At 30.8% G+C, this 22,645-nt stretch overlaps 1 protein-coding gene and 1 long non-coding RNA gene across 2 annotated transcripts in view; one reads left to right on the plus strand and one right to left on the minus strand.

Annotated features, from left to right (window-relative positions):
• Nucleotides 1-1,922, minus strand: part of LOC107457357 (inactive tyrosine-protein kinase RYK) — a 265,361-nt gene extending 263,439 nt beyond the window's left edge. Inside the window, exon 1 of the mRNA XM_043046508.3 lies at nt 1,586-1,922. The gene's annotated coding sequence lies outside the window, so the exon portion shown is untranslated. The remainder of the gene's footprint in view (nt 1-1,585) is intronic.
• A 3,571-nt stretch (nt 1,923-5,493) lies between these two features.
• LOC147808217 (uncharacterized) overlaps nt 5,494-22,645 on the plus strand; it is a 313,005-nt gene continuing 295,853 nt past the window's right edge. Inside the window, exon 1 of the long non-coding RNA XR_015434792.1 lies at nt 5,494-5,784. This is a non-coding gene — a long non-coding RNA (uncharacterized LOC147808217). The remainder of the gene's footprint in view (nt 5,785-22,645) is intronic.

A 22,645-nucleotide genomic window follows, 5' to 3' on the forward strand; every position in this document is an offset into this window, starting at 1 on the left:
TGTCTGCCATAATTTAACAACAATGTTGTCTGCCATAATTTAACAACAATGTTGTCTGCCATAATTTAACAACAATGTTGTCTGCCATAATTTAACAACAATGTTGTCTGCCATAATTTAACAACAATGTTGTCTGCCATAATTTAACAACAATGTTGTCTGCCATAATTTAACCACAATGTTGTTTGCCATAATTTAACCACAATGTTGTCTGCCATAATTTAACCACAATGTTGTCTGCCATAATTTAACAACAATGTTGTCTGCCATAATTTAACAACAATGTTGTCTGTCATAATTTAACAACATTATTTGTTTCATAGTGCTTTGAGAAAAATGCGTAATAATGGTAAATAATTCTTTTCTGTGGTATCCCCAAAAGTATTTCATTCCACCAAATTTGGTGTTTTTATTAGCCATGTTTTCATACACAAACAAGTTTATCTCAAAAATTGTATTCTATTAATAAAACCCTTTTAACTTCTAAACTATTAGTTCTATGGACAAGTTTTTACCTCATTAGTTATATCATCGGCGTAATAAAAATACACAGTTGACAATACATCATTTTTTAGATAGCTTCTAACATCAATATCAGTTTCCACATAACTGTATGTAAATTTTTTCACTTTTTACAAATTAAACCTTAACTTCTAAATAACCAGTCCTACACTTTAAAAACTGATTGTAAATTCCAAGCAGTTCGAAGAACAATTTGAATATAATTCAAGACAGCTCAGTTAAAGCAAAGCTTGGAATGACAAAATTAATTCATGAAAAGTAGCTCATTGAACTATACTGAAGTATTGATACATTTTAAACACTAGTTTGTTGCTTTGCAATTTCTCAATTGATACTGCGAAAAACTGCAAATTATTTCACTGTCGTAATATAAAAAATTACTTTCAATAAATAATAACAATTATGTATCTGAGCGATAGATAACATATGTAGTAGATTTAGATTATAAAATTGGAGCAGTATTTCAACTGATGCAATATTTATAGATATATTTTACTCTAAAAACTTAAAAATTGCAAAAATTTGACATGAAGAGAATTATTAAAACATATACATATTTTAATATTTAAGTTTTTACCTCATTTTATTAACGTATTTTATCTGAACATTACAAACTAAAATAACGAAAAAAATTTTCAATGTTTTTTCAAAACTAAGTGCTGAGAAACCTATTGATACAGAATTTTGTGATTAGCTCTTTCCTGAGTCAGAAATTAGAAAAAATAATTCCAGAAACAATAATAACAACTCTTAAGTTGCGATATTATTTTGAAATACATGAAAGAAGATTTTTCCCCCTTAGTTTTTCAAACGCATCTGTTATATACTTACTAGTAGTAGTGGAACTTTCTTTCGGTAGTTTTTCAATCGAAGCTGATTAAAGGTTGGATGTTCGATAAAAGCAAATAAATAATTCAATATAGTAATACAGTTTTTAATATTACTAAGTGTAAGTATTACTAAATATAGACATATGAAAGAAAGAAAACTAATATTTCTTTTCTTGAGTCACAAACGAACATTGGATTAAAAAAAAAAGAAAAGAACTGTATATAGAACTTACTGTTTTGTTCCAGAAACAATGTTTCCTAACTTCATGGGAGTAAATATTTGCGTTGGCCAACATTTGTTTCATCCTTTCCAATCTTGAAATAGTTTACTTCGAAATGTCACGCATAGTTGACAGATGCTCCCTAGAGAAATCTTCTCTTCAAAGTTTCTCTGCAATTTTATTTTTAGTCCAAAGACTCAAAGTAGACTTCAGATAGCAAGAGTTTTATTTCGAATCTTTAAACTTTTCAGAAGGGTCAAATAAAAGTTTATTTAATTAATAGTTACTATGGTAAGATAATCATCATTGTTGTTACATATTAACTGTATTCGATTTGAAGATTTATTGCAATTGCAATTACATAAATTTTCAGGCTTGTATGTTCGAAATAGGCTTATAAACCTTCGTCAAGTAGAAGAGGACAGATAGCACAATAGGAGAGACAGCACCAAGTAGTACCGCCTCAATCTTTCCATCATCATCATCATCGAAATATATCTGGAACGTATATCTGGAAAGTGGTCACCCACCCACACTGACTGCAGCCAGTGATGCTTGACTTCGGCGGTCTACCGGGAACCGTGTCTTAACGATCAGTTCACTGCGGGACGAAAACTTGACAGAGGTGATATGAGATCAGGATAGCTCGTGTCTCAAATTGCTTCAGAGAAAGCTGTAATATGCGAAAGTAGGCAGGTACTTAAGTTACGTCGCACTAGAGCTGCACAATGGGCTATTGGGGATGTTCTGGGAAACATTCCTGAGGATGATCCGGAGACATGCCATCTCAATTTTGAACCCCTGCAGAAGGGATGGCTCCCCTGCTTCGGTAGCCCAGCGACTTGCGGGTGAAGTCGAGCACAGTTTAACGAGAACCGATACCGTCCACCCTCTGTCTCTACGCAAGTTGATCAAAGTGGTCCCCTACCCGCTTACTGACCCCAGCCAGTGATGCTTTACTTCGGTGTTCTACTCGTAATCGTGTCTTTACGATCAATCCACTGCGGGACTTAATATGAGAAGGATATTTCAATTACTTTGCAGATTTGAGTGGCCACCAGACTATGGTCTCAGGATAAGGTACAGAAGGATAACAGGCTCGTGTATTGATAATAATACACAAGAATATTGGCACTTACAAGCGAAAGAATTTAGCTTAAAAGCCTCCTCGACCAAGCAAGTCTCACCAATTTGTTAAATGCTCTGGAACACGGAGGAAGCGCGCTCGAATCCTACAGTAATCTTGAATGGATATATGTATTATCTTTTTCTAGTTTATGCTATCTGTTCTTTAACTTCCGAAGAGCTACACTAATCGTAAGACTGATCGTAAGACCCCCATTCGTGGTTCCCAGGAAATCACCGAAATTAAGCGTCCCTTGCTGTGATTAATAAGTGGGTGGGGGACCAATTTAATCAGTTTGCGAAAGAGCCGAGGGTATTTGGTGTCAGTTCTTGTTAAGTTGTTTTATCGTTGAGTGTTTGATTTTGGGCTGATCATTGAGCTTCCAAAACGAAGGGAGGAGGGACACTTCCTGTGCAGAGGATTAAAATTGCGATATCACACCTTTGGATTATTCTCAAGGATGTTTCCCAGACCCTAGCCAATAGTCTATCGATCAGCTCTAGCACAACATAAGAAATGTACAACTACCTAACTTGACAAGTGCTTATAAGTCGTCTTTATAATGAGCACACGCACCCTTGCATATGTATTTTTAACTATAAAGAAAGAAGATCCCACAGCTGCCCCACCGATGTCAATAATTACTGGCAGCCGTCAGTGAGGGGTTGGGTCACCATTTTGATCAGTCTGCAAAGAGACCGAGAGTGTACGGTATCAGTTCCTGTTAAACTGTTTGTCTTCGTGTGCGCATCGTTGGGCGAGCCATCTCCCATGCAGAGTATTTGAAATTAAAATGGCATGTCATCAGATCGTCCTCAGTGATGCTTCCTAGCTTTCGCCAATAGCCCACTGTGCTGATCCAGAGCTACGTAAATAAAATACTAATACTACTACCACTTTACTAAAGTAGACCAATGTTTATCAGCTGTTTCAAAATTACTGAAGGATCTAATACCAAGCGAATAGAACGCAAGCAGTTCAATGAAGTAAATCCAATTTCAATTAGGTGCCAGTATACTACTCAATCACTTTTTTTGTCAGTATTCATAGGGTTAAAGTTACGAACCTGTGACCCTCTCTGTCACAATCCACCCCAGAATTATTTTATTTCGTTCTGGCTCACGCTATATTGAAATAAGACTTAAGGAAGTAAAATTATGGCATACCATGTCGCAGTTTAAAATTGTAAAGGCCGTTCTAACTGAATTTGGATTGTTAGATTAGAATGCATTGCATCAATTATATTATCCCTTTTTCCTGAAAGCAAGTTGTGTTGTTGTTGTTGTTAATTTACGTCGCACTAGAGCTGCACAATGGGCTATTGGCGACGGTCTGGGAAACATCCCGGAGGATGATCCGAAGACATGCCATCGCAATTTTGATCCTCAGCGGAGGGGATGGCACCCCCGCTTCGGCAGCCCGACGACCAAGTTGTGTTGTGCATGTGCAGACATAATTACAAAATACAGTAGAATTCTCCTCTACAGATCAGGCCCTTGTAAGAATTTCTCCTTAGCCTGTAAGAAATTGTGGTCTCGTATTGTCAAATGTGTTGACAGATCCGTAGACGTAGTTTTGACAAGGACTGAGTTATGTATATCCGCCGTGAGTTCTAGAGCTTCCGAAGATATCTTAGGGTTTACCTCAAAAAAAAAAAGATTAGTTTAAAATTTAATATAGACTAATTTAGTCAATTGGCAGGTTGGAGTCGCTGAGGAACTAAGATATCTGAAAACGGCACTTTAAGGATCTGAAGACACTGAACAAAATAAGCTGTAAAAATATGCATGCTATACAAAGAACACTTGTGTGCTCATTACAAAGTACGATTTATACGACCTTGTGAAGGTGAAGAAAAAATAGATATCACAAGTCAGAGAAGGACTTGATGAAAATACACTTTGGGTTATAGCAGGATTCAAGCCGATACTCACCTAAGGAAGGGCAATACTGTCATGGCTGCGTAATCTTGGGAAAGTTTCTTTCTCCAAATGATATGAGCACATTTCAAACTCTTCAGAATAATTCAACGAGGGAATGGTAGTACTTTTATTGTCTGTTAGTAGTAGTGGTAGTAATTTATTTACGTCTCACTGGAGCTACACAATATGCTTGATTGACGACGGTCTGGGAAGCATCCCTGAGGATGATCCAAGGACATGCGATCTTAATTTTGATCTCATTTGTGAGGACACTTCCTCAATTTAGACATAGATCTGAAGGAGAAGGAAATTTTCTCCAGATCCCTGTACTCATGGTACTGCTCAGCAAGCAACCGCAGGACTTTCGATTCCACAGATTTTACGGGCACGTATTTGATATACGTGCTCGTAAAATCTGTGGTATCGTCTGCGGAACTATCTACTCTGTGGGGCTTAGCGGAGTCGAGGATAGAACCCCAGCTTCTTCGGACCGAAGTTTAATTCTGAAACCACTGGGGTCCCGCAGTGGACTGATCGTTAAGACACGGTTCCCAGCAGATCACCGAAGTCAAACATCACTGGCTGCGGTCAGTGTGCGAGTGGGTGACCACTTGGATCAGTCTGCGTAGGGACCGAGGGTGGGCGGTATTGGTCCTAGTTAAACTGTTCTACCGTAAAGTGCTCGATTTCGCGTGCAGGTCGTCGGGCTACCGAAGCGGGGATGCCATCCCCTCTGCGGAGGATCAAAATTGTGATGGCATGTCTTCGGATCATCCTCAGGGATGTTTCCCAGACCGTCACCAATAGCCCATTGTGCAGCTCTAGTGCGACGTAAATGAAAAAAAAGAAATCAAATCAATCAATCAAATCACTGGGCTACCACGGACCTCTTTGACTTGAGAAGAGATGAGATGATTCAAAGGAATTAAATCTTTTAATGAAATCGAAGGGATCTTGGAAGTTTGTGTTGGCATGTGACATTTTTATATGTTTTTTTGTTGTAATATTTTTCAAACTAAATTATCCTCATTATTTTGAATTTCATTTAAGATATCGTAGGATTATATTTAGTCACTAAATTCAATTTCGAGAACCTATTGTTTTTTTTGAAGTGAAATCTGTTTCACTTTGGAATGGTATATAATGTTGCAAACGTCAAACGAGTAAGTAAATTTCAAGCTTTTATTAACGATTTTATTTTATAATTTTATAAATAAATAATTTCAAATAAAATTATTAAAAGCTATGAGCAAATACTTAACTTTTACTAGGTTGTGATATTGATTGTGATATTGTGATTTAATTTAGATCTTAAGTGAATCACTAATAAAGTAAAACATAAATAGAATATGATTTGAAAGATTCTCAAATGCTGCTTTTGTAAAACTCATTTTGTAAAACTCAAAATATTATAATTCCCTTGTACTTTGTTTTTGCTTCAGACTTACTCAGCTTTAGTTACTCGGCGCTGTATAATTAATTTTGTACCTTTTGAAATTAAAATTTAAGTTTTATCTAATACGGTTTTATAATTTATTACAAGTGATTAATTTAAAAGCCATTTTCGATTTGCCCGGGAAGATAAATATTTTGCTAGTCTTTTTTTATTGTTTTTAAAGAAATGGCATATACCATACAATAATATATTTAAACAATATTTTCTTTTAAGTATGTCTTTGCAGGTGTATAATTTGTCACCAGCAATAAATTAATGTCTTTCATTTTCGATAGTGCAATTTATGTATTCTATATTCCTTAAAATATATATATATATGGTGATGTATTGAACAATATGACGATATTAAAATGTAGGTATAGTGATTCAGGATACTTTCCAATTAGAGCGTTCATGGAACTTTATGATTGATTGTATATATTGTAATTATCTCTTATGCTGGATATATTTTTAAAAAAAAATTATGTCCATTTTGAGTGTCTTTTAAGTGTTCTTAATTCATTATTGCCACCCACGAATAAAAATTATCTTAGTGTACAATACAATTTTGTAGTTAATAAGGGTTATACCATTCTAAACATTATGCAAGACAGGTATGGCATATTAATTTATTATATTTACGACTACTTTTTTACATTTGCTACTATTTCTTTTAAATGAAATCTAGTTATTAATTTAGACAGAATAGCACATAGTTTTTTTTTTTGTGAAAGGGGTGAACTTTGCAAAATTAATTCTTAGACACTTGATATGCTTTTTTTCCCCAATCTGTAATGGCAACAAAATAACTATTTTCATCAGTTACAAATCCCTAAATTTCGTCAAAGAAATAAACATTTTATACTTTTTTTCCCCACCAGAATACTTATTTTCATATTTCAAAACATATTTAAGAAAATTTTGAATGCTGCAGATCCATTTTTTAAAAATTCTCTGTGATTTCAATTTGTAGATAATATATTTGAAAAAAGGTCACGCTAAATTGGATCAGATTAAATTGCTTGATATTGAAAAATTGCTTGAATTGAACATAAAAAATTGCTTGATATTGAACTTGTTTTCTGAATACAGTATTGACAATTTGATTTTTGTGAAGAAACTTTCTTTAAAACTGATACAGATTGAACTTAAACTCTGTATACTATCCTAATTATACTTAATTTTGTTGAATTAATTACGTAACAGAAAAAAAAGCCCCGAAAGACTTGGGTCTGATTAAAGCCACGGGGAAAATTATGGGGGCACATAAAAAATTGCTTGATATTGAATTATATTTTTAATAACTATTAAACATAATATCGACAGTCTGATTTGTGACGAAACTTCTTTTAAAATTAATACAGATTTAACTTAATTTCTGTACACTGTGTTAATTAAACTTAATTTTGTTGGATTAATTACGCAACATATAACTTTTAGTTCAGCACTTATGAGCTTCCTTATTATGTATGCTATTCATTTATTTAATTTAAATACTATGCACAATTTCGCTCGATAGTCACATGTAGCTGTATTTGCATGTTACAATTTAATTGGAATCACATTTAGACTCTAAACCCTATTACTGTAATCAAATTTGAAATTCCATACTGAAATCCTATCCAATTAGAGCTGCACTCTAAAATCAATTGGAATTATTAATAGAGTCTGATACAAAATGTGTTTTGATTATTCCATTAATGGAATTTCAATTTGTTGATGCTTCCTATCTGATTAGTTGTAAAGTTTTGTGTTAAGAAAACTTAAAAGAAGTGATAAAAATTTACTGCTTATGGAACAATTGATTGTTTCGATAAAAAAATCGAAATTTTATGTTTTTAAATATATATGGTGGCTGGGTGCAGTTGGTTTGTTGTCGTCCTTCTGAACCCAAGTTTGCGGGTTCGATCCCCGGCCCAAACACCGGATTTTCGGAATGCAGAAAATCCTCAGCGGCCATGTCGTATGATTATGCGGCATATAAAAGATCCCTGGAGTGCCTTATTGGCTCTTGGCATTTCCGGTAAAATTAAATTCCTAGTGCACTTTAGCATCCAAATAAGAGTCTCAGTGCTGCCATCTAGTGTGGCAGAAACTAGACGTCCAAATTAACATGGCCAATGATATCTCACCCATTGTGGTGGTCCTGAAAGAGTGGATACCACTTCTGGAGAATGCACTAGGTCTGCTTATGTGTGCGCACCTGTGCAGTTCATTGGAAATAAAAAATTTTTTTTTAAATATTCTTTTAATAAATTATATTTGAAATATTGCTAGGAATTTTTCGTGTTTTTTAATTTAGTTTATTGAGCGAAGTACTTGAAATTAAATTTCAATTCATTTTTGGAATATTTTTCCATTTTAAGGTGTTTTCATTTCATTCGAGTTTTTTTTAAATCAACGAATTCTGTTTTCCATTGTAACTGCCTTCTATTTTTTTTTCTTTTTTAATGAAAAGAGAATATTTTTACTTTTATCACTGATCAGCATATAAATGTCCTCAAAAATTTATTGTTTATTACAAATCAGCTCAAAATTTATTTCGAAAAGTTGTTTAGATGCATTATTAGATCGGATTAAGCGAAGTTCTGATGTTTGTTTTTTCAAAAAATTATTTCTTTTGAACATAAAAGGGAATTTGGAAACGAAAAAAAATCTAAAGTTTGTGTTTAATGGTAACGCTAAGTGAAAAAAGGGAAAGGTTGTATGTTAAAGGGGAAAAAAATCCTATTCAAACCAGAAAGGGAATTTGAAAACAAATTCTAACATCATTTGCGTTTAGCAGCAATACCAAAGAAATGGAAAATAGTAGAACAGGTAAAATTATTTATTCCAACTAAAAATAAATTTGGAAACAAATTCTAACATCATTTGAGTTTCGCGGCAACTCTAAAAAGAAACGGAAAAGTGGTATGTTACGGAGAAAAATATACTGTTCAAAAGGCAAGTTGGAAAAAGATTCTAACATTATTTGTGTTTAAAGACTACACTAAGTAAAGAAAGCGTAATGCAGCATTATTAGAGGGAAAAAATAAAATTTATACCAAAGAGGGAATTTGGAAAAATCCAACAAAATTTGCGTTTTTTAGATTCTTTTGAACTTAGAAAAGCAAAATTCACGATAATTAAAAAAATCCCTCTCGATCTGAAAAAGGAATTAGGAAAGATTTAAGGCATTGTATGTTATTTAGATGCTCTTCTAACCAAAACGAATTTCTTATTCAAACAAAGAGAAATTTGGAAACAAATTCTAACATTTGTTTCGTGGGAACTCTAAAATAAAGAAAAATGGTATGTTACAGGGAAAAAATATCCTATTCGAACCTAAAAGGGAATTTGGAAAAAAGATTCTAACATTATTTGTGTTTGGCGGGGACACTAAGTAAATAAAGCAAAAGGTAGCATCATAAAGAGAAAAATTAAAATTTAAACCCATGAGAGAATTTTGAAAATTATAACAAAATTTGTATTTTTTAGATTCTTTTTAAACTTAAAGAAGCAAAATTCTCAAGTTTATTTAAAAAGAAAATCCCTTTTGCACTAAAAAGGGAATTAGGAAAGATTTAAAGCATTGCATGTTATTTAGATGCCTCTCTAGTTCTTCTGTTAATTAATAAGAAAATATATCCCAAAAGTGAATTGGGAAAATTTAAATGTGTGTAGTTTAGATGCATTTTTAGTTGATAATTTCAAATTCTCCCTGTTTTCCTAAAAATATTCCTTTTCAAAATGAAAATGGAATTTAAGGTACACTAATATGATATCGAAAAAATTGATTTTTGGCCAAATTTTCCAAAATTGAGTTCATTATAAATTTAAAATTCCTGTACTCTTAGCTTTCTAAAAGTACTTTACTTTTGTTTGTTCTCAAATTATTTATAAAGTTAGAGCAGTTTTTGGGCAAAATGATAACAGTGGATAGACTATGATTCTAAGTCCTTGAGTTTATCTCATAATCAGATTTTTTCACATTTTACACTACCTTAAACAAGATTTCTCAGGTTGTATTTAAAATATTTGTCTAAAATTTTTCGTGAGTGTTTATGATTATCTCACATATGTTTTGAACTATAGAATAAGAAAAAGTGAAATTTTATTTTTTATGTTTCTGTTTTCGCGAAGACAAGTGCTGAAACTATTAAAAATTTACTTTTTTAACTACGTTGAACTGCCTAACTCATTAGTATATGCACTTGCTATTAAGATAATAGTTCAAAACATAGTTGATAACCTTTTAAATAAAATCTTCAAATTATTTCTTGTCTTTGGCGACAGAAATTTTTTTACAGTGTTTAGCGTATATGTAAAAAAGCCCTATTTTTTACCAAGAAATGGCCATCAAAATTTTTTTTTTGCTAGTTTCATAAGTTTTTACTCGTAATAAAACAATCTAGTATTTTTTTAAAATTTTATTTTAATATTTCAAAGTCGGATACCTTAAGCAAATTTAGTTGTTTAAATGCAACACTGTTAAAGCTAAAAAAGTTCAAGTGCAGAACACCTAAGAATATTTCAAACAATTTGAAACTTCAGCACTGGAACTGTTTTTAATGAATTAGACAGCATTTTAAATATAGATTTTAGATGATATAAACAAAATAATAAAGGTCATGAGGTATATTATTGAAATGTTTTGTATGACTTCTTCATAATATCCAAAATTAAATATTCAGAAACCTACAAGTAGAACAGAACTTGTTCTTTTAACTGATTTTTTTCCTTTTTTCTAAATTTTTTTACTGCATTCTCCCGTTTCTAAAAAAAGGAGGAAAAACTGAAATGACAAATGGGATTTCCGAGATCTCAACTCTTTTTTAGGGATTCAACAGACTAATTAACTTCTTTTAAAATCCACTAATAGGAAAGTCTATTAAATATATTCGGTTTTTAACTTCAAAAGTTCCATTATTTTTTGCATTTCCGATTTCGTTTCAATGAATACTCGAGAGAAATTAATTTCGCCTGAATGACTTTAAGGAATTACAACTCAAAAATAATTGCTTTTTTTTTTCTCTTTCTCTCTTTACCGTTTATAACTGAAGATTACTGTGTAAAAAAATATAGGGGAACTTTTTACAAATGTTGAACTTTTGTTGCGGAAATATAAAAAGTTAAAAAGTGATTTTAGTTTTAATTGAAGAAAAAAAAGACCAGAGAAAAAAAATAATTTGAAAAGAATTTGAAATTTATATATACATATATACACATTGATAAAACGAATCTTACTATCATGCTATTATCTCAAAGTTGTATAGCTGAAACAGTAAACACGCCAATTGAAGCTTGCAAATAACATACGGAAAAACTCTCAATATTGAAATAAGATTCGCCTGTTTTTTGACTAAATTTGCAATCACATTTTAATACACTTGTTTGATTATCCCTGCTATAACATGCCGTATTAATTCTTTTCAACTACTGAATAGTTTGTCGTTTCAAAATCGTTTTGTATCCAACAATAAAGATATCATGATGTGTAAGTGCGAAAAAAAATGTCGGTGAGTTTTGCAAATTTTAAACTTTTTTTTTGCGGAAATCTAAGGATATTTTTAATTTTTAATCATAGGGAAGATTGGGTTAAGAACTGGTGTTAGGGGAAGACTGGGCATCTATATTTTGTCGAAATTAGTTCTATTTTCTAGCGGAAAAACTCTGATTACTCTTTACTAGACAAGAAGAAGGATCTAACAAAATATCGTGTATAAACTTGTTTTTATGTGTTAACTCTTTAATTTTCTTTTGTTTCAAAACTAGCCTTATTTATTGGTCATTGCAGTTATAAAAATTATTCTTAGTGTAGCTTCTTATGTGTTTACTAAATATTCATACCTTAACAAACAGTAATAGTTATTAGTTAAATAACAGTAATATTCTGTTACGTTTCAATAACCTCTGCTCTCGGGGAAAAACTGAATACCGGTTACACTCACCTCCTTAATGTTTGTCTATTGGCCCTTAAAAGTTGTAGTGCTGTGAAGAAAGAAGATATCTATATCTGAGGCTAAACAATGATTTTATAGGCCCAAGGATAAAATTTATTTTGGGGTCCCTTTCTCAAGACCTGAAAGACCTTACTTAGATATTTTGTATAATTTTTGAAGATTCTTTATGTAAAATTGTAGTTTTTATATTGATAAAAAGAACTTGCATGGAATTTCGATTTAAAACAATTAATAAACACTATATTTTTGGTAAGGAATTTCGGTCGGGTCCTCTGCAGTGTCAGGCCACGGGACAATTTTTCCTTACGTTTCTTTAAGAACAGCCTGCATGATTTTTTTTATTGTTTTATAAAATTGCTAATATCTGCTATTTTTCACTAAAATTCTAGTATTTTTAAATTTCCAATAGAAGGACTGTGGTGGCTCTGGGGATAGTGAGCTTGCGTCCCAATGAGGTGAACCAGGTTCGAATCCCGACTAAATCTTGTCGATTCGAATTCTGCACCCGGCTCACACTGCTGTACTGAAGTAAAATATCCACAACAGATAGGCGAATCAAGGGTTAGAGTTTCCTTGCCATTAGGCTAACCGTAGGAAGTTTACATGGCCTTTCTCTCCATGTTACGCAAATGCGGATTAGTTCCCTCAAATAGTCTTCTACGAAGACAAATTTCTCCCAACACTTGATACAGGGGTTCCCTTGTCTTCTGGATTGTGTTCAAAAATACTGAGTTTAACATTGTTAGTAGTAAACTCAACATTGACGACGTTCAACGACGGTTAAAAAATAAAATTTCCCATAGAGTTAACTTATATACCCGACCTTACCATACAAACCTGAGTGATGTGACGGACCGGGAGATGTGTGATCGTTTCTAGAAAAAAAATCATTAACAGAAAATAGTGCATCTATGACTTTTCAAGAGTGGTATATTGTACGTAACGCACACAACAAAGCAACGACTATTTAGATTAAATTTGACAGTTTTTAAGGTGGAGAAGTTCAGCTCCAACAGGACTACCTCTGTCCTTAGCAAAATTTCTCATATTTACATAAACTAAAAAAAGTGGATAATAAAAAAACATTGATATATATTTAGGTAAAGCTTTTTTTTACCTAAAATGGCTAGGTTGTATTTATGGAAAATTATATTTGTTCTTTTTTATTAAAATTAACAAATTATATCAGAAGTCCTCTTCCCAATTTAAATAATATTTATCAGTTTCTTTACTTAATCTGTATCCACAGATTTAATTGTTTCGATTGTTCGATGACATTCTGTATTTCTTCGTTTGAACTATTAAAGTGGTTTGCATTTTTCGTTCATGTGTACAGTCAGCAAAAAAAAAGATATCACCCTGAATAACTTTCGTTCTAATGATTCGATTTTCACGAACTAAGTGTCAATTTTAATGGTTCCTGGGGGTGACCTCAAATATGCTAATTAATTAGTGCTAACTATTAATTAAGTTACGAAATCAGACACAAAAACGTACTTTCTCTGAATGAACATATATTTTTTTTTACATATTTGGAATCTAGACACTTGAATTAGGGGGGGTAGACAAAATTTTAAAACAATTGGGTCGTAAATTGGGTTGCAATAAAGGTTTATATATTTGGCGATAGTCCAGAAAACCGCCAAAAAAAGTCGCCTGCGCAAATAAATATTTTAAGATAACCCATTGACTGATTCAAAAGAGAAACGCTTAATTTTACTAGGTTGCTAGGCAACCAATTTCTGACTGTAAAAAAATTGAAATAATGTTTTGTGATTGCTCTGAGAGGTTTAATTAATAGTTAATTGAAAACATCTCGAAGTTTCTAGGCAATAGACAATTTTTAAGTTCATTTATGTCCAAAAACCAAAAAAAAAAAATTATTTTATTCTCCTTTGAAAAGAAAATTTGAATCGATTTATCAGTTTTTAGAATTTAAATACATGAACTTTTTATCTGATATTATTTAGATTATGCTATTTTTGCTATGTTTATTCGAGGATTTCATACTAAAATCAAATTAACATAACTTATACAAAATTTTAGCTTTATACAAAATTAGCTATATACAAAATTTTAGGGATAATGATTTTTACAGCTTTAATCGAGTCTTCTAGGCATGAAAGTTTGAAGGAAAAAAAAGTGCTTGAAAAATAAAATGTAGATTGTATAATAATTCTAATGCACATTCACAAGGTTTTCTATAATTTACGATATTTCTTTTTTCCATAACTCAATGAATTGCTGAATGTTTAGTGACATTTTAAAAACATTGAAATATTTTATGTTTAAGAATAAGATATTGAAATAATATGTTGCATATTGTATGATTCATTGTTTAAAAAATTGCTTCATTTTGCTAGATATTTACGTTACATGGTTTTCTTTGGATAAAGATGACTAGCAAATAGCATCCACATGTTTCGATACATTCTGAAACTTACGTTCGCAAATTCACCATAAAATGTCGCACAGCATATTCTTCAATTACGATAAGCTATATTTACCACCAAGTACTGCTACTATGGTTATTTTTGCTTTCTTATATATATCTGATGCTCTCTTTTTAAACAGAGCTCGTAAGATCCTTAAGATACTGAAATGGGGGCACGAAAACTTAAACGATTTTTTTTTCCTAATGCCCGCCTGTGTTAACATCCGTCAATTCAGGCATCTACAGGGCGACAGATATTGTGTGGCCTAAGGATTCCTAACGAGCATCAAACATTCTCAAAATTAAGTGTTCATTCACTGGAAAATTTAGTGTTTATTCAATTTAAGAACTGTTCCTTCACTTGTTATCTTACTACTTATTATTTAAACCACCAAAAGCTTAAAACAATATTATGTAAGTTATCTAAATTTTTTTTACATAATTTGCATTTATTAACAAATATGTCGACATGCATTTAATAACAAACACGTCATTTAGCTAAAATTACAAATTTTGAAATTTTTATGATTTTTTTTTAAAGACAAGCTAAGCTTAAGTATTCCATCACTGGTTAGTTTACCCTATAAGATTTTGAGAAATTTGCGATGTTGTGAGAGATGCTTGAAAATGTTGACTACGTATTTTTATTAATATTTATGAAATATATATTCAATAAATTGATGAATATTTTATTCCAAATTTATTCATTCGTATGTATATTATTGAAATTTTATCAGTTATTGAGAAAAAAAATAATAAAAAATAATCACATTAAAGAAGCACAATCTGTTGTATAATCATATTCTATCAGAAGCATGCTTTTATAAAACTCCACATTCTCTGAATAAAATGTATTTTATTCAATAAAATGTTTTATTCAAATTTCTTTACTAAATTGCAAATAGAATTTTAGACGACTAAAAAAGAAACATCGTATTTTATAGCTTAAAAAAATAAAAATGAAAAGATAAGCAAACGATTATTAGCGAAAAAATTATGAATGAAATTTTATGCTAAGCGCGCGAAGTCAAGTTCCTCGCAAGTTTATCACATTTTAATATTAATCGCCCCATTTAATCATTTCTTCATTGTCGCCAAATTATTTTTTTAAAAATAATTAATTTTAATTTTTCTCAGCTTCTAATAAATAAAAACAGTTGAAACTTTAGATTTTTCAATTGAAAAATATGTAGATTAATATGGTATAAAAAAATTCTTACCTTGTAATTCAAAAATTTTTCATCCTTACTTTAATTAAATAATAAAAAATAATTAACAATTATTAAAAATTATTTTTTCGAGAAATTATCTTTGGGTAAATGAGTTTTATGACTGGGTGAAATTTTCTTCGAATTGCTTTATTAGTTTTTAAAATATGACTAAAAACGTAAAAAGTGAAATTGACATTAAGGGGTACGAACTTTGGATCGCTCTCCTGACCAAACTATGGGGACCATATTTCCCAGATTGCGGCTACCCCCTATATTTTGAAGGTTAAGAATCCAAATATGTAAGAAAAAATATATGTTTATTCGGAGAAAGTACGTTTTTGTGTCTGATTTCGTAACTTAATTAATAGTTAGCACTAATTAATTAGCATATTTGAGGTCACCCTCAAGAACCATTAAGATTAACACTTAGTTCGTGAAAATCCGATCATTAGAACGAAAGTTATTCAGGGTGATATCTTTTTTTTTTGCGGACTGTACAATCATTCATCAATAGGATGTTTGATTGCAAAAAATTTGAGAACAAATTTGATAAGAGTAACTACTGAACAGACAAAGCTATTTATGTCTTTACCATACGTGTCGCATGGTCATGCAGCAGTACTTTAAGATTTGTATGTATCCTTGCGCTATGATATTGCAGAGAGTAGTAAATATACGAGTGTAGAGGTAAAAAAAAGCTTTGAGGTCACTGTTTTGTCCACCGGTTACTATTCACGTTTTGTCGCGCTGAAACCCGAATAGTTGCCAAAAAAAACATTTTGTAATTACTTAGCCTAGTCCTAACAATCTTGTACCAAATGTCAATTGATACAAATTATTTGCTTTTATATTTATAAAAAACTTGCATGAAATTTTAATTTTTTACTGTCCCATCACGGGGGAATTTTTTTCAGGGGCTGAGTAAAAAATTACAACCATAAAGGGTTAAATTCTCTTAGAGTTTAACCCTTTGCGGGTAAACACGGAGTCCATGACTCCATGGAACTCCAGAAATTTTGTTTCTATTGATTTCATTATCTTCAGTAAGTAGCATCGTATAAGTTTGGAGCTGAGAAACCAATTCCATTTCTTGATTTTATCCATCACAAACAAAAATTTATTTGTTCTATAAAATCGTTAATAGTCATTGAAGTAAAAACGATTCATTTTAATATTGGAAGAAGCATGGCTGTTTGTGAAAAAAGGACGAAGTTACTCAATCCATTACCTTTAGATTCTAAAGCAGGCAACATACTAAATAAGAAAGGTTTAATACACTTTCCTAACGTCACAGATTGAAGATAATGCACTTTTAAAAGCCTGTCCACAAATGTGAAGAGAGCTCATTATCACACGAAATCATACATTAAGGCAATTAAGAACCTTATTGACTTTCTGTCAGCGTTTAAAAAACCTCTCCCGGAGAAGAAAATTGTTGAATGGTTGAAAATCCCCGCTAAATAATATGGACGTGAATTCTTTCCTTTCTATTAAAAGGAAAATGAACCGTTTTTAAGGGGTGATATGTATGTTTTTGGACCCCTGAATTTAAATTTAGAAAAGTTAAGATATTTTTGATGTAATAAAAAATTAGATATCAATCATAAATTGAGAAATTAACGCGGTAGCTGTAAAGCTCAAATTTATTAACCTTAATGCTGACCTACATCAAAAATCTGAAATGGGAATTAAGCAACTTTAAAAATAAAAAAAAGGGTTGTAATTATCATATGCAAAATCGGTGATTGTCTTTAAGGCATTGAAAATTGTTAAAAAAATATTTGTGTAGAAAATTAAAGATTTCGGTAAAAATTTCAGAATTAGTAGGTAATTTTATTTTTCATTCGTGTTGCCAAATATGGAATTTTTTGCAAGAATGATAGTCTCCTGATTCCTATAATTTTGAAACAAATATAGAAGACGAGGAACTATTCGGAGCAAGCTCATCTCATTGGAAAACTTCTTGAGTAAAGTCAATCAATATTTGCAACTCCAAGTGATGAAAATTCACCAAAATATTCCATGTTCTCACTTTTGTTTCAGAGTTTGCCTTCTTTTGGTAAACACTGGTTTGACAAATTCATATTTTCTAGTCGTTACTTTTTGTTTTCTTTTGCTTTTACCTCTGACACTGGCACATTGAATATACAATGTCGTTTGTGTTTGTGCAATATCTCTAGAGCTGTTTAATGTTATCAACCCAATACAATATATCTAACCTTTATAATAAATTCATCTTGTGAGAACATTGACCGGTGTCAATTTTATACAAATCAATCATTCGTTTCAGCTAATGGAACCTTGGCTACCAGTGTAGGAAGTGGATTCGATACTTTATATTTTAAGCAATTTTTGTGTTCTGAGGTTTAGGGTTTAAAGTCATTATCGTTTCGTTAGTCGTTATTGATGTTGTTAATAAAATTATAATTTTGGTTAAATTTCTTAGAAAGGTTGGAATTAGTTTGTAATTTTTCTAGAGGTTCAAGAAACTGCCTAAAATGGGAAGCTGTGTACAGGATTAAAATTGCAGTATTTAAAAAAATATGGAATTGAAAAAAAAAGAAATACAATATCGAAAATAAATCACTGTATGTAAAAAAAACAGCATTCCCAGCAGCTGATCTTTCTGAAAAATATCGTACAAAAGATAAAATATTTATGTATTAAATATAAATATTTATGCATTAAATAATAAATATGTATAAAATATTATGTAGTCCAAATATACATCTGGTCATGCGATTGCATGAAAAACTGAAGTTAATATCAAATATCCAAATTTATGAGTAATTGATTTGTTCATTAATATTAAACGTCCGGCAATTGATTAGAAAATCACAAAGAAAATCTGAATAATGAATTTTGCTTCTCAAAAAAGTTTAAGAAAAATCAATATAATTCTAGTGTTTAATGCAATATCCGAGAAACTATCAAAGTTTAAAATGTTTTGAGAGTTCAAATTTCCCTACCAGCTTTACAGAAAAAGGCTTTAAAGGACAATTTTGAAGAAAAAAAAATGAGGTAACTTAAAAATCTTAAATCGAGTAATCTCAAAAAATCTCTATTTATATAACTGTTTCAAGTTTGTAACAGTTGTTGGTGACTGTTAGGACAATTTTTGCGTTATTTTTAGCTAATTATGATCATCATCCATGCTAATTGTGAAAATATAGCAAAACGTCAATATGCTATAAAGTTTCTATTTTGTGAAAATGAAAAACTTTATCCATATTTAAAAAGTTACTCATAAAAAGTCATGTTTTAGCTAGACACATAAGAATTTGCATAAACTCAGAATTGTTGATTGATTTTAGTAATTTTCATTTGAGGGGGAAAAATCTCCCTAAATTGGTGATTTAAAAAAAAAAAGGTTTAACTTTTAAGATATTTAAGCTATTTGTTCTAAAATCTTGATCATTTTTGTGGCAAGAAGGTATACATAGAATAAAATTATCGTTCTTTTTGTAAGTCTGAGATGCTTAAACTGTGCTTAACAACATTTTTATTCTGCTTAGGGAAAAAAATTCTAAAAATAAAAAATAAGTATTAAGTGAGTTGTAAAGCATAAATTCATCAGAGACTAACCTCATTTTAAAAAGGCCCTCAAGATGCAGATGAGAATGGAATTAATTGTTAAGCATTATTTTTTATTGTCAACGTATTAACTTCACAACTGTAATTCACTAAAATTTCATGCTGGATTTTCCTCGACTATTCATTTAACTACCAATAATTAATTTCGGCTTATATTAATAAAAGTAGATTATTTAATCACTAATTAAAAAAACTAAGCAAATTTAAGAAAATATTTGAATGAATATTTAAAGGATTTGAGAAAATCAAATTTCGACTTATTTTGAAGTATGAAAAATTACGTTTTCAAGCAACTATTCATGCCTTAAGGGTGTATTTAATGTTTCAACTTTTTGAACAGATTCAGGTTAAACAGAAATTATACTTTGGCGAAGTATTGATTGGCTCATTATATTTTAAAAATTCTATGAATAATTCATCATTCAGTTTTAGAAAATTTGACTAAATCTCTTTCTATTTTTCAGCTATTTATTCAAATTGTGGTGCTTAAAAGTTAAACAATTTAATGACTTTTTCTTGACCGCTTATTCATTTTGCTATTTTTGAATAATTCATTAGAAAGTCAAATTACATTCTGTTTTACACATATTTAAACAATCAATGTTTCGATTCATCAGATATTCACAACTTTTATAAGTTATCCCTTCTTTTTTAAAACCTACGGATGTCTTGTTTTAATTATAACTTAGAAAAAGTAACAGTTTAAATTAATATTTAAGCATAAATAAAAAAAATCAATTTCTACTACATGTATTAACATGTTTTCATAAACTAACTTTTAATATATACCAACAAACTGGAAACAACTTGTGTAATTTAAGAAAATTCATCCTTAGCACTCTTATTAACAAAAATGCAGACATGCTTCAGACGATATATCAATACATATAATATCGATTTGAAACTGAGTAGGCTTTTAGCCCGGAATTGAAAGATCAACTTTTCACACTGATAGTTCAGTGAGCTGTGGTGGCTCAGGGGATAAAGCGCTCGCCTCCCAATGAGATGGTTCGGGTTCGAATCCCAACGATGGGTGGTCGATGTGAATTCTGCATCCGATTCGCACTGACCTCAGTGTTGATGTAAATAATCCTCTGAGGTAAACTGATCATGGGTAAGACCCTGGCTGTCAGGCTAACTGTGAGATGCTTTCCTCTCTATGTAACGCAAATGCGGGTTGGTTCCTTCAAAAAGTATTTCACAAAGGCAAATATCTCCCAACACTTGATCCAGGAGTTCCATTATCTTCCGAATTGGGTTCAAAATTAAAAGGTTACGGAGTTGAACAGTAGGTAGTCGTAAAGTCAAAATTGGGGTCGGCTGTTCAATGACGGATATAAAACTGACAGCTCAATGCCGATATTAAATATTTTCAAGTGGTAGTTTTTTAATTTGGGATTGTTGGTTTTAAGTAAATTCGATTTATTGAGCTTCTACTGTCCACTACTTCTAAATAATTTAAAAGTTATTACCACTACTTCTAACTACTTCTAAACTACTTACACACTACTTCTAAATAATTACAACAATACTCCACTATGTTACATATAAGTCGTGCTAAGTCTTTTAAAAAATTAGGAAGCTTGACTGATAATCTGAAAATATTAGTTTGTAGTTCTTTACCACTTCTTAAAATATTTTGTCAAATCCGGTGCTGTTGACATCTCTTTATTAAGATTAAGTATAATTGTTATACTGATTGGAATTTTTTTTAAATAAAAGGAAAAAAATAATTTTTTGAATTTATTATTTTGAAATTTAGAATATTTGTAAAGTATTATTTTGAATTTTATATCCTATCTCAATTGCGGTTCTTATTGATTATAGGGACCATTAAACCAAGTTTAGTATTCACGTTCTGGTATACGCATTGGTATGCATCAGAGTTGGCCAAAAATGTAATCAATTACATTTTTTGATTACAGTAATCAATTACTTGTAATCATGATTACAATTTTCAAAAATTTTGATTACAGCTGTAATCATGATTACAATATTGATTACAGTAATCAATTACTTGTAATCGTGATTACAAAGTTTGATTACAGCTGTAATCATGATTACACAGTCGATTACAGTAATCAATTACTTGTAATCATGATTACAATTTTCAAAAAATTTTGATTACAGCAGTAATCATGATTACAATTTTGATTACAGTAATCAATTACTTGTAATCATGATTACAAGTAATTGCGATTACAAGTAATCACAACAAAAACGATTACAAGTAATTATGATTACAAGTAATCAAAATATATGATTACATGTAATTTGATTACATGTAATTTGATTACATGTAATTATGATTACATGTAATTATGATTACATGTAATCTAATTACACGATTACAAGACTATTGTATTCTTATAAATGATTATATTTTACAGTAGATAGTAGAATGTATTTTATAATGATACATTTTGCACGCATTAACATGTGCTGCATTTTGTACGTATTTGTATACGTACAAATGAATGTAACTGAAATGTATGTACATATGATTTTATCTAGTGCATATGTTCAGACATTTTAGTATCACACACATGTACATACACTTATATTGTAGGTATAAAATATATGTACGTATGTATATAGATAATAATTACGTATGTATGTGCAAACAATGTAGGCATGTACATTTATACACAATGAATATATGCATTTTATGCAAATATTTGTGTATGTAAAATGTATATCTATGTTCATGTACGCATGTATATACAAGTACTTGTGTTTGTACGAACATACATACATTGTCTGTACAATGTATGTCCCATGCATGTATGTGCAATTTATTTATGAACAGTACAATATATGTATGCATGTACAATATAGGTATATCTGTTGGATGTACAATACATGTATGTATACATGTACATGATATGCATGGCCAGTGTATTTATGTACATGTACATAATATGTTCATGCTCAATGTAAGTATCCAAATATGCATAATACATTTGTGAACTATTGTACGTACATTAGGCGTATTTATATTTCACATATATTCATACATGTATTCGACATACATAACGTACGTACATACACACATTTGAGATGCATATATTGTACAGATGTATATACATATAGCGTACAGATGTATATACATATAGCGTACAGATGTATATTCATATAATGTACATATGATGAAATGAACATATTATGTTCATATAATGTACATATGTGTGTACATATACAGTACGTATGTGCATAAATATATTGGGCATAATTCTTTCGTACAAATTTTATATGTGTACATGCATGCTATCCGTATCTATGCATATGGCGCAATGTATATATGTACAATGAATGTATCCACACATGTACAATACACGTATGTTCCATGTATGCATATCCATATGTACTATATATGCACGTACAATACATGAATGTATGTACATACAT

This window comes from Parasteatoda tepidariorum, chromosome 6 (assembly GCF_982258835.1).
Source record: "Parasteatoda tepidariorum strain Cologne lab strain chromosome 6, Ptep-v5.0, whole genome shotgun sequence".
NCBI classification, from domain to species: domain Eukaryota; kingdom Metazoa; phylum Arthropoda; class Arachnida; order Araneae; family Theridiidae; genus Parasteatoda; species Parasteatoda tepidariorum.